At 35.6% G+C, this 13125-nt stretch overlaps 1 protein-coding gene across 1 annotated transcript in view; it reads right to left on the bottom strand.

Annotated features, from left to right (window-relative positions):
* The window catches only part of LOC106457788, a 38157-nt gene that overhangs the window by 15409 nt on the left and 9623 nt on the right, over positions 1-13125 (bottom strand). The gene's annotated exons all lie outside the window — the stretch shown is intronic.

Genomic DNA, 13125 nt, shown 5'->3' with positions numbered 1-13125 from the left:
TTCTCGATGAAAAGAAAAGTTCGAAAAAATGCCCCTCTTACCATGAACAAGAAACAGGGTGTGGAGATTGGTCTATTCTATGTCTGAACTAGTTATAATAATATGGTCATTTTGTTAATATTCCGTCTGATTTTCTGTGAAAAGTGGAAATGTGTTGAACTATTTACTCAGATGTTACTTTTTCTGAAAACTGCTTTCTTGAAAGGTCACAGCACGAAGATTGACATCTAATGTGTCTTGTCGTTGCTCTATCGGTGTTTGGTCGTTGTGCACGACCTGGGATGGTCAGGTTCAGTAACTTAATGTGTTTCGGAGCATCAACGGAATTTAGATCTTGTGTAGGTCTGGGAGGGTCAGGTACATGACTGTTATCTGAATTTGGGGCGTGTAGTCTTTTTATTTTATTATCTGTTTATTGTTTCCTTTTTCAGGGCCATGCCCATGAATATTATCCTATGGCCGGTGTGAAGCTCTAGAATGGGATGACTTGCTTTTTTTTACTTGGTTTCAGCTATTTTGTTAATTAAATGTGTGTTATTCGGGCTAAATAATAAGTGTATGATGTGTGGAATAACATGTAGAAAGTGTTGTTTAGCTAATTGTTTTAAAAGTATAAAGCCGTCTGTATTGTTTTGGGGTTTTCTGTACCGTTGTATGAATTCTAAAAATGTATTTTTAACTGCTTCAAAGATTGGATTTGTTTCTGTTTCAAGTATGTTGTTGGTTGACTTTCTGTGATTTGATTTTTGTTTTGTTGTACATTTGAACTGTTAGGTCGTTTCTGGATTTGTTTTGTTTGCATTTGTGTTTCTTGATTTAGTAGTTGTGATCGTGCTGCCTCTGCGTAAGTGTATGTTGTAGTCTGTATGTGTGTATAAAGTGTTTACTCGCTCGTCTGATTATCGGTATTTAGGTCTTATAGACCTGGAAGGGTCAGGTTACATTGGACCTTTCTCCCCTCCACACACATACACACCCGGTAGATGGTTGCTTTTTCGGGTGAATATACATTTAAATACCACATGAGGGTCAGAGTATCCCGCACTTACTCTGACTCCTTTCAGGGCAATGTCCATGTAAGTACTTACATTGATATTCTATGATAAATACATTTTCTCTTTACAGTTTTACATGTATTTATCACATGACATTAGTTTTATTGCCAGTCGAGAGCATTTACATATAATAACCTTACAATGCTATGGTGTAAACATTATCTTTGTAGATATCTTTGTCCAGCGTTAGGTGGGCTTATTAAGTTTTTATTTCTATTATAAATGTCAAGAGATGAGAGGAACTTAGAGCTATCTTCATCGTGTAAGCAGTAGCGATCTAATTCACACAGTAGGTAATTTTTGTGCAAAATTTGCGCGAAATAATTTAGCGTATTTTGTAGCAGTCTATCGGAGAGTGTTTGTATATTTGCGTATTTGTGCAGAAATTTTGATGAGTTGGATCTGGGTACTTTGTATGCTGTAGTTAGTAACGAGTTTTGTATCTTTTGTAATTTATTTACACGGCTGCTTTGTTTGTTTGCAGTGAAATTTGAAGTGAAATAGTTTCGGGGAGGTAGCTAGTCAATACCACTCACCGATGCTTTTAACCAACGAATAGTAGGATTGACCGTCATATCATAACTAATTTCTTTCAGCAACAGACAGATCTGTACTGTCCTACACCATTTTTTTTTGTTGGGTGTGTCGAACACCTTGTATTTGATTATTTCCAAAGCAGCATTCCAGAATTTGATAGTTGGCATGGTGCTGCACGTATGTACTAAATTGATGCAGACGAGTTTGTTTCTTTCGCGACCTTCGACCTTCTTTGAACTTTACCTTGCATATTTCGAAACCGATTCGTTTCTGGGCACTGAGATCGTTATTACAGGCAATTAATGTATAACTATTTCTAATCAAGCAAACTTCACTAATACAAACTTACTATATGACCCTTTGTCATCATAGTCCACCTACATTCACAGGCGCGGGAAACAGGGGGAACAAATTGACACCTGTTGATGATTTTAAAGTTTCCATACATACATGTATATTGTAGTATGCTATATTATCGATGTTTGCTAGAGGGCGCATGAAAGCTAAGAATCAAGAAGATCTGTGGAGTATGAAGAAACAAGTGTATAATATAAACACGAATGATCAATGAAGGAGAAAAATGAAGTATCCAATGAGTAATCAGTAAGTGATTGAGTTCAGTTCAGTGTCAGTTATAGTTAAGTGTGTCTGTTCTTAGTGATCGAGTTAATAAGTTCATTTGTGAGTGAGGCATAACACCAGTATCACAATTTGTACTGAAACGTTTGTTAACTCAGAACAACAACTTTTGTCAAAGTGAGCGTAGTCTGTAGAGACGTTATTGAAAAAACAACCTGATTTTTATCGTTACGTGAACTGGGCTTGATGTTATTTTTACCAAATAATTTAAAAGAACCAGCCCAACGATAGAACACATTAGAATAATATTTTATGAATTGCTCCATTTGATGTCTATAAATGTCACATTATCGAGCTATAGATTACACCAGATCATTCTTATTAATTCAACTTTATTGGATACTTATTTCAGCTTTTATAAACTATTGCATCCCTCCCTAATATATATTTGTTTACGTGTACAGTAATTTGTGACCTCTCCTGACCTTAACGTTTATTATTTATATTATTAAGGAGGAAGAGGAATTCTTGAATTTTTTTTGTGCGGGTCTTTCAATTGCTCACTCGGCACCCTGTAAGTAACTTTAGATAGATTATTGAGGATTAAGATAGTAATGTAAAGTAAAAACCAATGGGGGACGCTGATGGAGTTGGGACCCCTAGAGAGTTCATTGTGTTGTATGATTTTATAACAAAATAGCTAAAATCAGTCAAAGATATAAGAAATTTGTATGTATTTTGATTATATATATATATAAATATAACATTATTATATTGTTTAGACGGTAAAAACGGTGCTGCGCACTTTAAAATACCTATGTAAGTTCTAGGTTAGTCCCTTGCGACCTTTTTCTTCCTGTATACTGAACTATAGTAAAGTGCTCTGTTTATTTGTTTGTCCAATTTAAAACTACAAAATGTTTGTTTTGAGATTTTTCGCAAAATTCCTCGAAGGTTATCTAGGCCAGCTGTCCATAATTTAGTAGTGATAGACTAATGGGAAGGCAACTAGTCAATACCACACAACCTTGGGCTATTCTTTTACCAACTAAAAGTGGGATTGCCGTCACATTATAACTGAAAGGGCAGCATGTTTGATGATGGAAGTTGGACTCGCGACCTGCAGATTGCGAGTTCAGCCCCCTAGCCATCAAGCCATGTCAGGCCTGACAAAATGCATAAAGTGTATCTGATGTTGCGAGTATGATGTAGTGGTGCTGGTTGAAAGAACCGCATCTAGATTTTGTGTTGTGTATCCAGAGTAAAACGGGGAATTTTGTTATTGTATTCCATGATTAAGCTGATTTTTATGGATTAAATCATAGAACATTTTTAGAACCTAAACTAATAAAACAGTTGTTGCTTCATATCATCTTTTCAATATTCTAAATGAATAAAATGCATTAGTGACAATGCTTTAGGGGTAGGCAAATGCTTATGTTGGTACAGTCGATATTATTTATATTCATCATGTTGAATACAGGCCCGCCAGAGGCGGTAAACGAGAAAGACAATTGCCTAGAAAAGAAAATCAGTAAGATAATTTATATTATTTTCCCCCTTAGAATCGACTATCTCGCCCTCGTTTTACATTCTTTGTCATCTCTTACCAACTTGAAAACTGTGTTCATAACACAGCCAGTGTAAGATAATCAATAATTGTAAAACAAGACTCTATTAAGTTTAAGAAACTAGACCTAAAGGAATTGCTTTACGTCTCAGTAGCTATATAGAACAAATACGAAGAAAATCAAGTTTTTTCTAAATCTAAGCAGTTCAGAGTGAGCCAGATAGGTCTGATAAAGTAAACGTTGACTAGAAGTTGCGACATTTTGTTCATGTAATGTTATATTCCAGGTGTTTCAACAAACACTTGAGTTATCTATACGACTCCCTTTAGGAAAACATGAACACTGTGTTGTGAAACTCTGTGTGTAGATTAGTTTCACTGTGTGAAAGACAACCAACACAGTCATATGGTGTGTTATGATGGCATCATGGTCACACTACGTGGTACCTAAGGGCATAAAACCATCTTCCAAATAATATTCAAGCAGTTTTGAACAATTACTGCAATATGTATTGTAGTATGGCGAGTATTGTAGTATAGCCTGTAAGAGAAGCTATACCAGTTTTACACATCCACTAGCTGGTAAGAGAAGCTATTAAATGATTTCTCATACATCTCTCGCCAGTTTTACACACCCACTAGCTGGTAAGAGAAGCTATTAAATGATTTTTCATACATCTCTTGCCAGTTGTACACATCCACTAGCTGGTAAGAGAAGCTATTAAAGGATTTTTCACACATCTTTCGCCAGTTTTACACATCCACTAGCTGGTAAGAGAAGCTATTAAATGATTTTTCATACATCTTTTGCCAGTTTTACACATCTACTAGCTGGTAAGAGAAGCTATTGAATGAATTTTCATACATCTCTCGCCAGTTTTACACACCCACTAGCTGGTAAGAGAAGCTATTAAATGATTTTTCATACATATTTCGCCAGTTTTACACATCTACTAGCTGGTAAGAGAAGCTATTAAATGATTTTTTATACATCTCTCGCCAGTTTTACACATCCACTAGCTGGTAAGAGAAGCTACTAAAGGATTTTTCACACATCTTTCGCCAGTTTTACACATACTATAATCACACTTGCCCTTTTTTTATAGTTTTCTCTTGTGTATGGCTTTTGTTGTGATAAATAAAAAACTGTTGAGTTTGAGCATTTATGACCCGTTTTTTTATGTACGATAAACTCAGTCTAAGTTCGGGAAGAAGCACTTCTTTAGCTCGGTATCCTAGGGCCCCCAGTTAGTGGGACCTAACTAACTACTCTGAGGTAAACCCACGAACCTTTCGTGATCAAAATTCTCGACAAACCGAGTCTCACAGCATCGTGTCCATCGATTCCCTGAATGCAATCGTCTTAACAGCGAAAGTGACACACTCACGAAATACATGGTCAATAATGAGTTGTGTGATGTAAAGCGTTTAATTATAGAATATGCAAGAAAATATAGTACTATATCAAAAATTAACTAAAATTGTACAAAACGCTTTAAATCACAGAATTATTTTCATTAATTATACCAAGTATTTAAATCCATAGTTAGTAAGTAACCTTGCCACTCAGCTTTTATTGAGCAACATTTTAAATTGTCAATGAGAGAAAGCTGTTAGCCCTATTTTTCATTCTACTTCCCTATTTTTGAAACGAAACAATTAGTTTGTTACGAAAATGAATGCCTATAGATCTCACAAAACAGTTAAAGTAGAGGAAATAATATAAAATAACACTTATTTATAGAACTCACTCAAATACACCAACTAGAAAAATATCATTGTTACGGATCATTTTCCTGGAGTTAATGTTTGGAGAGGAACCTTCTATTAATTAATTAATTAAAAAATACAATAACAGCAACTTTTGCAGTAGAAAAATTCTGACTTTAATGGTTATAACGTCTCGACCCGTAGCATCGGGTAACAGTTATATTTTGAATCATCAGGTAACAGTTACATGCAAAATATAACTTTTACCTAATGATGTAACGTGGAATTAGTTCACGGGTGCGGACGAGCATTACCGCCCTCTGCAGGTTACAATTGTTAATACAAATATAAAATATTGTCAAACATTATTCAAAAATAATTTATTACATTGAAGTCGTTTTTTTTTTCTATTAAGACCGCCAACAATATTTTAACGTCAAACAAATTCTAAAATACAAATATAACAAATACGTTATAACTTTTTATTGCAAGACCTATTTATTCTAGTTTTCTTAAATGTTGTTAAATCTCCTTAAAATCTATTCAAGAAAAATAAATTTAGTGTGAAACACTTTGTTGTAATTTCTTTCTTCTTATTATTATTCCTTTTAATTTATTTTATGCATATGTATCTTAAACGTAGAAGAGTTAATCACATTATCTTGAAACATCAAAAAAATAATTCTAGTTATATTGAAAATAATTCTGGTTTTATTGAAAAATATTTAAGAATTTTCGAGGTAAGTCTAGACTTATAAAACTGAAAACCAAAAACTTGCTTAGATCCTCAAGAGGTGCTAGAACTTCTTTGGTGGCCGAAGATGCTTTAGGTTCTGAGTTTTGAAATTACCAATTCTCTGTTTTATTTAGTATAACTATAAAGTGTAGTATCATGTCCAGTAACCGATCCTCGTAATGCTGAATTTACTAACTTACATCTATCTATTTAGGGTAGATATCAATCGATTTTTAGGTAAAAACTGCAGTTATTACGGAAGGAAAAAAGAAGATAGAAATGTAATTGTATGTTACAACGTTTTTGTTTCTAGTTTGATTTTAATAAACCCCTTAAAAATAAAACTTAATGAAATAATTTTCCTAAATTAGAAAAGTTAGACCTTTGAACAGTAAGGCAATCCAACTCTCAGAAATATAACAGATGGTGAATTTAAATTCAAAACGTAACACTAGAGAGCGCTAAGGCTGGTGCTGAACAAAGTAAGAAAAAAAAAGAAACAAAAACAAGCAAAAACTGGGGAAATAATAACCATTGAGAATGAAAACAAGTTATTTTATTTTTTAATATATTTACACTACGAGGCATATTCCACCAATTGAAGAAACACAATAGAAAGTATATTAATTTTTTGTATGTTTTTAAACACGAAAAAGTTATTGCAAACAAGTTTTCCATAATTTCAATATTTTGCATGCGTTTTAGTATATTGAAATTAAAACATATTTAAGGACAGTTTATAAATAATTTTTTACACCCAAAACACCACTAAAACAAAGAAATCGCGTATGCAAAAATTCTCTTGAGGAACTGTCGGGTATTTTGAACTTGTGTAGTCTCATTAGCTTGCCTCCCAGTGACACAGTAGTAAGTCTTCGGATTTATAGCGCTAAAAATTGCGTCTCAGTACCAGTGGTGAGCACAATACAGTTAGCCCATTATGTAGTTTTGTTCTTAACTATAAACAAACAAACTCATTAGCCTTGTGGAGATAAGCATAATCAAAGTACCCACGCACTAAACATGATGGAAAACATGTATGTAGATACACCTTTAAGACCTAGTAAGTCCCTCTGTCATCAGTCGAATAGTATTGTTGCGTTTAATATGCTTATATGTATAAAAGACATGAAGAAAATTATCACGTGACAACGTTTGTTTGTTTGCTGAATTTCGCACAACGCTACTCAGGGGCTATTTGCGTTGGCCGCATATAATTTCGAAGTGATAGACAAAACTGAAGGGAGCTAATCAACACCAGCCACTGCTAACTCTTGGGTTATTCTTTTACCAATGAATAGTGTAATTGACCGACACACTATAGCGTCCCCACGGCTGAAGGAGCTAGCATGTTCAGTGCCAGGATTCAAACTCCCGACCCGCGGATTGCAAGTCGAGTACCCTAACCATCAGGCCCCAAAAACATTTATGAAGGTGTAAACAGTCAAACAAATAAAAAAGATATTGGTTATAGTGAGAAGTTCTATCATCGAGGTTTAACTTTGTTTTAAACTCCTCTTGTGGTTTAAATTTTTAACAACGGCGATAGTGAAGTGAGAGAACTTTCACTTTAACACACTAGTACATGTAGTTTGGTGGCGGCAACTTATCAAACTGTGTTAATCACTCGATTTCTGTTACAGATCTCCGTTTACTGAGAAACCTAACCGCGCATAATCAAATGACAAACAAACAAACAAACAGTTGTTTAATAATATGAAAGACTAAAAATTCAGACGTGTTTACAAGGTTTACAAGTTAGCAAAGTATGCAGAATGTGAAAAAAATTACATTTTGTGAAATAGAGAACTGGATCGCCAAATTTGGGCCAATTTTTAAATGTTACAAGTAGGAAAAAAAAGTAATATCTGAGCAACAACATCTACAAAAGTAAAACGGGCACAAACCCAAAGGAAATAACAAAAATGCAGCAGAAAAAGAAAGGTTGCACACGTGGTTACAAAAATAGGGCAGAGCAGTTCTAGGTCAGTGTGGCTTTATAACTTAGATTCAGAGTAATTCAACTACCATTGAAATTATTGTCCATGTTGTTGAACAGTAGAAATAAATGGTGTGAGGAATATGACCAGCGGTTATACTGTATTTTAAGAGCCGTTAGTAGAAGAAAATCATTTTTTTTGTTATTTTCTCACTGAAATGGTTAAATATGAATTTTCTAAAAATATTTTTTTAAAACAAGTCTATAATATCTTTGGGTGTTTAAAACAAAGTAATAAACATTACTTTGGTCTTTAATATTTGTTGCAAGGGTTAAAGATGTTTATTGTGTTTATTAGTTAAACACCATTTAAGTATAATTCATTATTTGTTGCAACATGGTGTTTATGCAATGTTTAAATCTTAGACAGTGTATTTATGCGTCTCGCAAGGCTATAATATACGCGCTGTTCAAGGTACTGTAAACGCTCCAGCTACGGTGACCATATCAGGTGGAACTTTAAGAGATCAAAATTGAAGAAGTGACTCTTTAAATTTTAGTTTTTTGGCTTAGAAGTTCTTACCCAAAGTTATTTTAAGGTTGTATTGTTATAAATCCACTGGGATTTATCTGACAAAACTCACAATAAACACTTGTAGAAAAAATAGAGCAACATAACTAAAGCAAGGGCAATCAGAGAGATTGCATACCCTCGTCCCGCTGCGTACGTTTATATGGAATAACGTTAAATTTTACCTTCGAAAACTCAGAAAATCCTTTTCAGATCCAGAATGATCAACGATCCAAATAACTTTTTGTAGTGTGATGACGAGTCTCAACCTTAACGTGCCCATAAAATTTGGTACAAATCCGATCACACTTTACAGAGTTAATAACCACAAACCGCAAAAATGTCCTATTTCCCCATTATAAAAAATGCTCCAAAATGAACCAAAATCCGGATCCGGATTTGGATACGGACCAAATTTAGGGAGAACTTTCTCATACTGACTTCCCAATCTGTGTAAAACTTTCGTATACATTGACTATTAGTTTTCGAGATACGCACGCGGAAACACAAGGACCCAATTGCAATGCCCCCTTCTTCCTACGGGGCAAGGGTAATAAACAAAACGCACAGGTAATGGAACTGACAGTCAGAAAGACTTTAATGCAACTGACAGTTAGAAAGAATCTGATGAAACTGATAGTAAAAAAAAAATATATATACATTAGCTGATAGTAGCAGATGACGCAGTCAGTTTGTTAAGAATGACAGACTGGAGAAAGGTTTAACAGCCAGTCATGCTAGACCACTAACAAGATCACAGGCTATTGAGGCACTACTAAGGAGGTCTGATAATAAGAATATCACAATCTTAACACAATAAACACTAAGGAAAGGTGAAACAACTTCTGAGGAAGATGGTATAGCAGTGAACAAGATAACCATAAATAGTATCTGTAAGTGCGAATACATCAGTCCTAGTGCCAATAAATGAACTAGTAAATAATAACAATTACACATATAGACGGTTAAATTATACTGAGTTTATCTTTTCATACCAAATCAGATAATGTATCACAGTTAACCATTAGGCATTGACTGTAAATGAATGGCGAACTTATGATGTAGAGCTTAAACTGATGTGAGGGTTAGAAACAATTCATGGAAATCACACTGCAGGGCATCTTAGAAGTTAAAGAACTAAAACACGTTTTTTAATAAAGCTCTTGTGGCCTCTTAAAAACAGATGCTACAAAACAGAAAATATGTCAAGATCTAAAACATATATGCCAACGCCAAGCATGCGAAAGAAAGCGTAGGGGAGTAAGTAGATTTACAGCCTATTGCAGACATAAGAGTTCCATTTGATGAATTATCCACAAACACACATGCATGCACGCACGCGCGTTTATAGCGGTACATGTTGTACATTGTTTTAAAACTAAATTAACAATCATGTCATTGTTGTAACTACCAACAACTTGCACACTTTCCAATATCTTTACCGTTATACCTTCGACAAATGGTTTCAGTTATTTTTATGCTTCACCGTTAATTGAAATGGAAACTGATTTTATGCGAAAACTCTTTATTTTTTCTTCTAGTTCAAACTATTTAGACACCACCGGCCAGACAGAAGGATTTAATATTATGCTGAAAGCGGTAATAGTAAAATGAAAAACCAAAAGTTTGTTTTGGATTTCGCGCAAAGCTACACGAGGGCTATCTGCGCTAGCCGTTCCTAATTTAGCAGCAATAGACTAGAGAGAAGGCTTCTAGCCCACATCACCCACCGCCAGCTTCTGGGCTACTCTTTTACCAACGAATAGTGGGACTGACCGTCACATATAACGTTCCCATGGCTAAATAGGCGTACATGTTCGATGAAGCGGATTCAAACAAGCGACCTTCAGGTTGCGAGTTTAGTGCCCTAACTATGCCAGGCCTAAAGAGAGGAAAAGAGCTAAATGAGGCCCTAGTTTTCACAGACGACAAATGTGGATGACCAGCCAACCATTTCATAAAGACAGTTGTTAAAAAGTTCCAGTCAAGAGTATGGTGGTGCTTTTAATATCCCAGATGGATCGATAATTTCATTAGGCCTAACTCTAATTGCGTTAAAGGCGTATCTTGCTCTAATAAAACTTAAGGTTATTATTAATTTCTGGATATATTATAAAACAACCTCATTAGAAAGTCGTAACAACCGCTTATCTGCATAATTAAGATGGCTGTCAGACTGCGACTTTGATAATTTGCACTTGTTACATGCAATAACTCGTTTTGCCGCATGCTTAGTACCTGAACAAAAGAGCTGATACTGTTGAGCACATTGCATATAAATATTAGACTATACAAAAAGGTACTGGCAGATACGGCTAACAAGAGAGGGAACACTGCTTTTTGATCAGTCAGTGAAACCTATAAAGTTTACAGTTGCGCCGTATAGCCTAAAGGGTGCGCCAGCAGCCTTTATATCGGCTGGTTGACGAATTTTTATGAGATATATATGGATTTGCAGGAGCACGTGCAGATAAAATCCCTTTTTATAGTCCCTCGACCCAGTGGTTTAGAGGTAAATTTATGGATTTATAACGCTATAGTCTGGTGCTCGATCCTCGTTGGAGACAGAACGCAGATAATCCAATACGGTTTTGTGCTAAAACAATCTCTTTTATTGCTTATCTTGGAGTGGGGGAGGACACATTACACATTTACCAAAACGTCAACTTGGTAAGAAAATAGAACATTATTTAGGTAAATTTTGCTAGTATTGGTAAGATAGCAACTGATTCTATAAAAATGTGCACATTTCTTTAGAGTGACCAAGTGTAAAAACACAGGTAAGAGTACTTCGAAGATTGATTGGTTACTTTCAAAAGTTTATATCTATATAATTCAATAATTTGCAATAAATCAAACACAACCACCACCCATTTACACCTGTTAAGTACGGTTGCACGTACAGACATTATATTAATATCCGAAAATCATGTTATTACTAGTATATACCCCACGTTGACTCAGCGATGAGCTTGATGGCTTATAACGATAAAATTAAGGATTCTAATTCTTCTGTGGACACAGTACAAATAGCCCATTGTGCAGAGTCAAACAAAAGCTAGCATATAGAATTACAGAGAGTATCTACGTCATAAAATTGTTTTAAACAGTTTTCACGCTGAAGAGTAAAAGTAGTTAATGGGAACCTGAAAGAAACCTTATTTCATAAATAATGATGCTGGTTATAAAAAGTCATATTTTTAAGCGTTTATCAGAATTTAAAGACCATTAAATTTCAATCATTATGCCAACAAAGAAAAGTATTTAAGAATAAATAATTATTATTTCAAACAAGAATAAATAATTTTAATTGTGAAACTATTGTCCATTTCAATTGATTAGAACGGAATACACTAAAGGGAGAAGGAAGACATTTTTTTTTTTATTTGTGGCAAAGCTATCAATGCTACCTTCCGCAGTCTCTAATTGTGAATCACTAACCAAAGGCCTGCAACCAGTCAGCAGCATCGTAACACCATCATCCACACTAAAGGATTGACTTCTACTCTTATAGCGCAGCTACAGTTTAAAGTGCGCGGAATATTTTCTGGTATCGGCAACTCTAAAATCCCGAGTACTACCACAGAACTAGGAATACTAAAAATGTGAAAATTAAATTCACGGGTACTTTATTAGATATAGAAGTTTGATCGATATCATCATAAAAAAAAATATTCAGCTCCAGATAACATGCGGCCCGGCATAGCCAGATGGTTAGGGCGCTCGACTCGCAATCTGCGGGTCGCGGATTCAAATCTCCGTCACACCAAACATGCTCGCCCTTTCAGTCGTGGGGGCGTTATAATGTGACGGTCAATCCCACTATTCGTTGGTAAAAGAGTAGCCCAGGAGTTGGCGGTGGTTGGTGATGACTAGCTGCCTTCCCTCTAGTCTTACACTGCTAAATTAGGGACGGCTAGCGCAGATAGCCCTCGTGTAGCTTTGCGCGAAATCCGTAACAAAGAAAGAAACTATCGCTTCTAAATTAGGGACAGATAGCGCAGGTAGCCCTCCTGTAGCTTTGCGCGAAATTCAAAACAACCAACCAACCAATTAACACGCAGCAAAATACAGGGTGATCCAAAATTACCTCTCCTATTTTAAAAATTGAATGATTAAATAACTAAAGGAACAAAACCACGCAGTTTTCAACATCTTGTAACCTAACTCAAACACTTTATATTGTCATGTTTTTTTTTCACTCCAGTGCAAGAAAAGACTCAATGCGTCGTCTGCCTTGCAGGGTGGGCCAGTTCCGTGACCTGCGTCGTCTGCCTTGCAGGGTGGGCCAGTTCCGTGACCTGCGTCGTCTGCCTTGCAGGATGGGCCAGTTCCGTGACCTGCGTCGTCTGCCTTGCAGGGTGGGCCAGTTCCGTGACCTGCGTCGTCTGCCTTGCAGGGTGGGCCAGTTCCGTGACCTGCGTCGTC

Source organism: Limulus polyphemus, unplaced genomic scaffold (genome assembly GCF_000517525.1).
Source record: "Limulus polyphemus unplaced genomic scaffold, Limulus_polyphemus-2.1.2 Scaffold373, whole genome shotgun sequence".
Classification (NCBI taxonomy): domain Eukaryota; kingdom Metazoa; phylum Arthropoda; class Merostomata; order Xiphosura; family Limulidae; genus Limulus; species Limulus polyphemus.
This window is presented reverse-complemented; position numbering and strand designations above follow the sequence as displayed.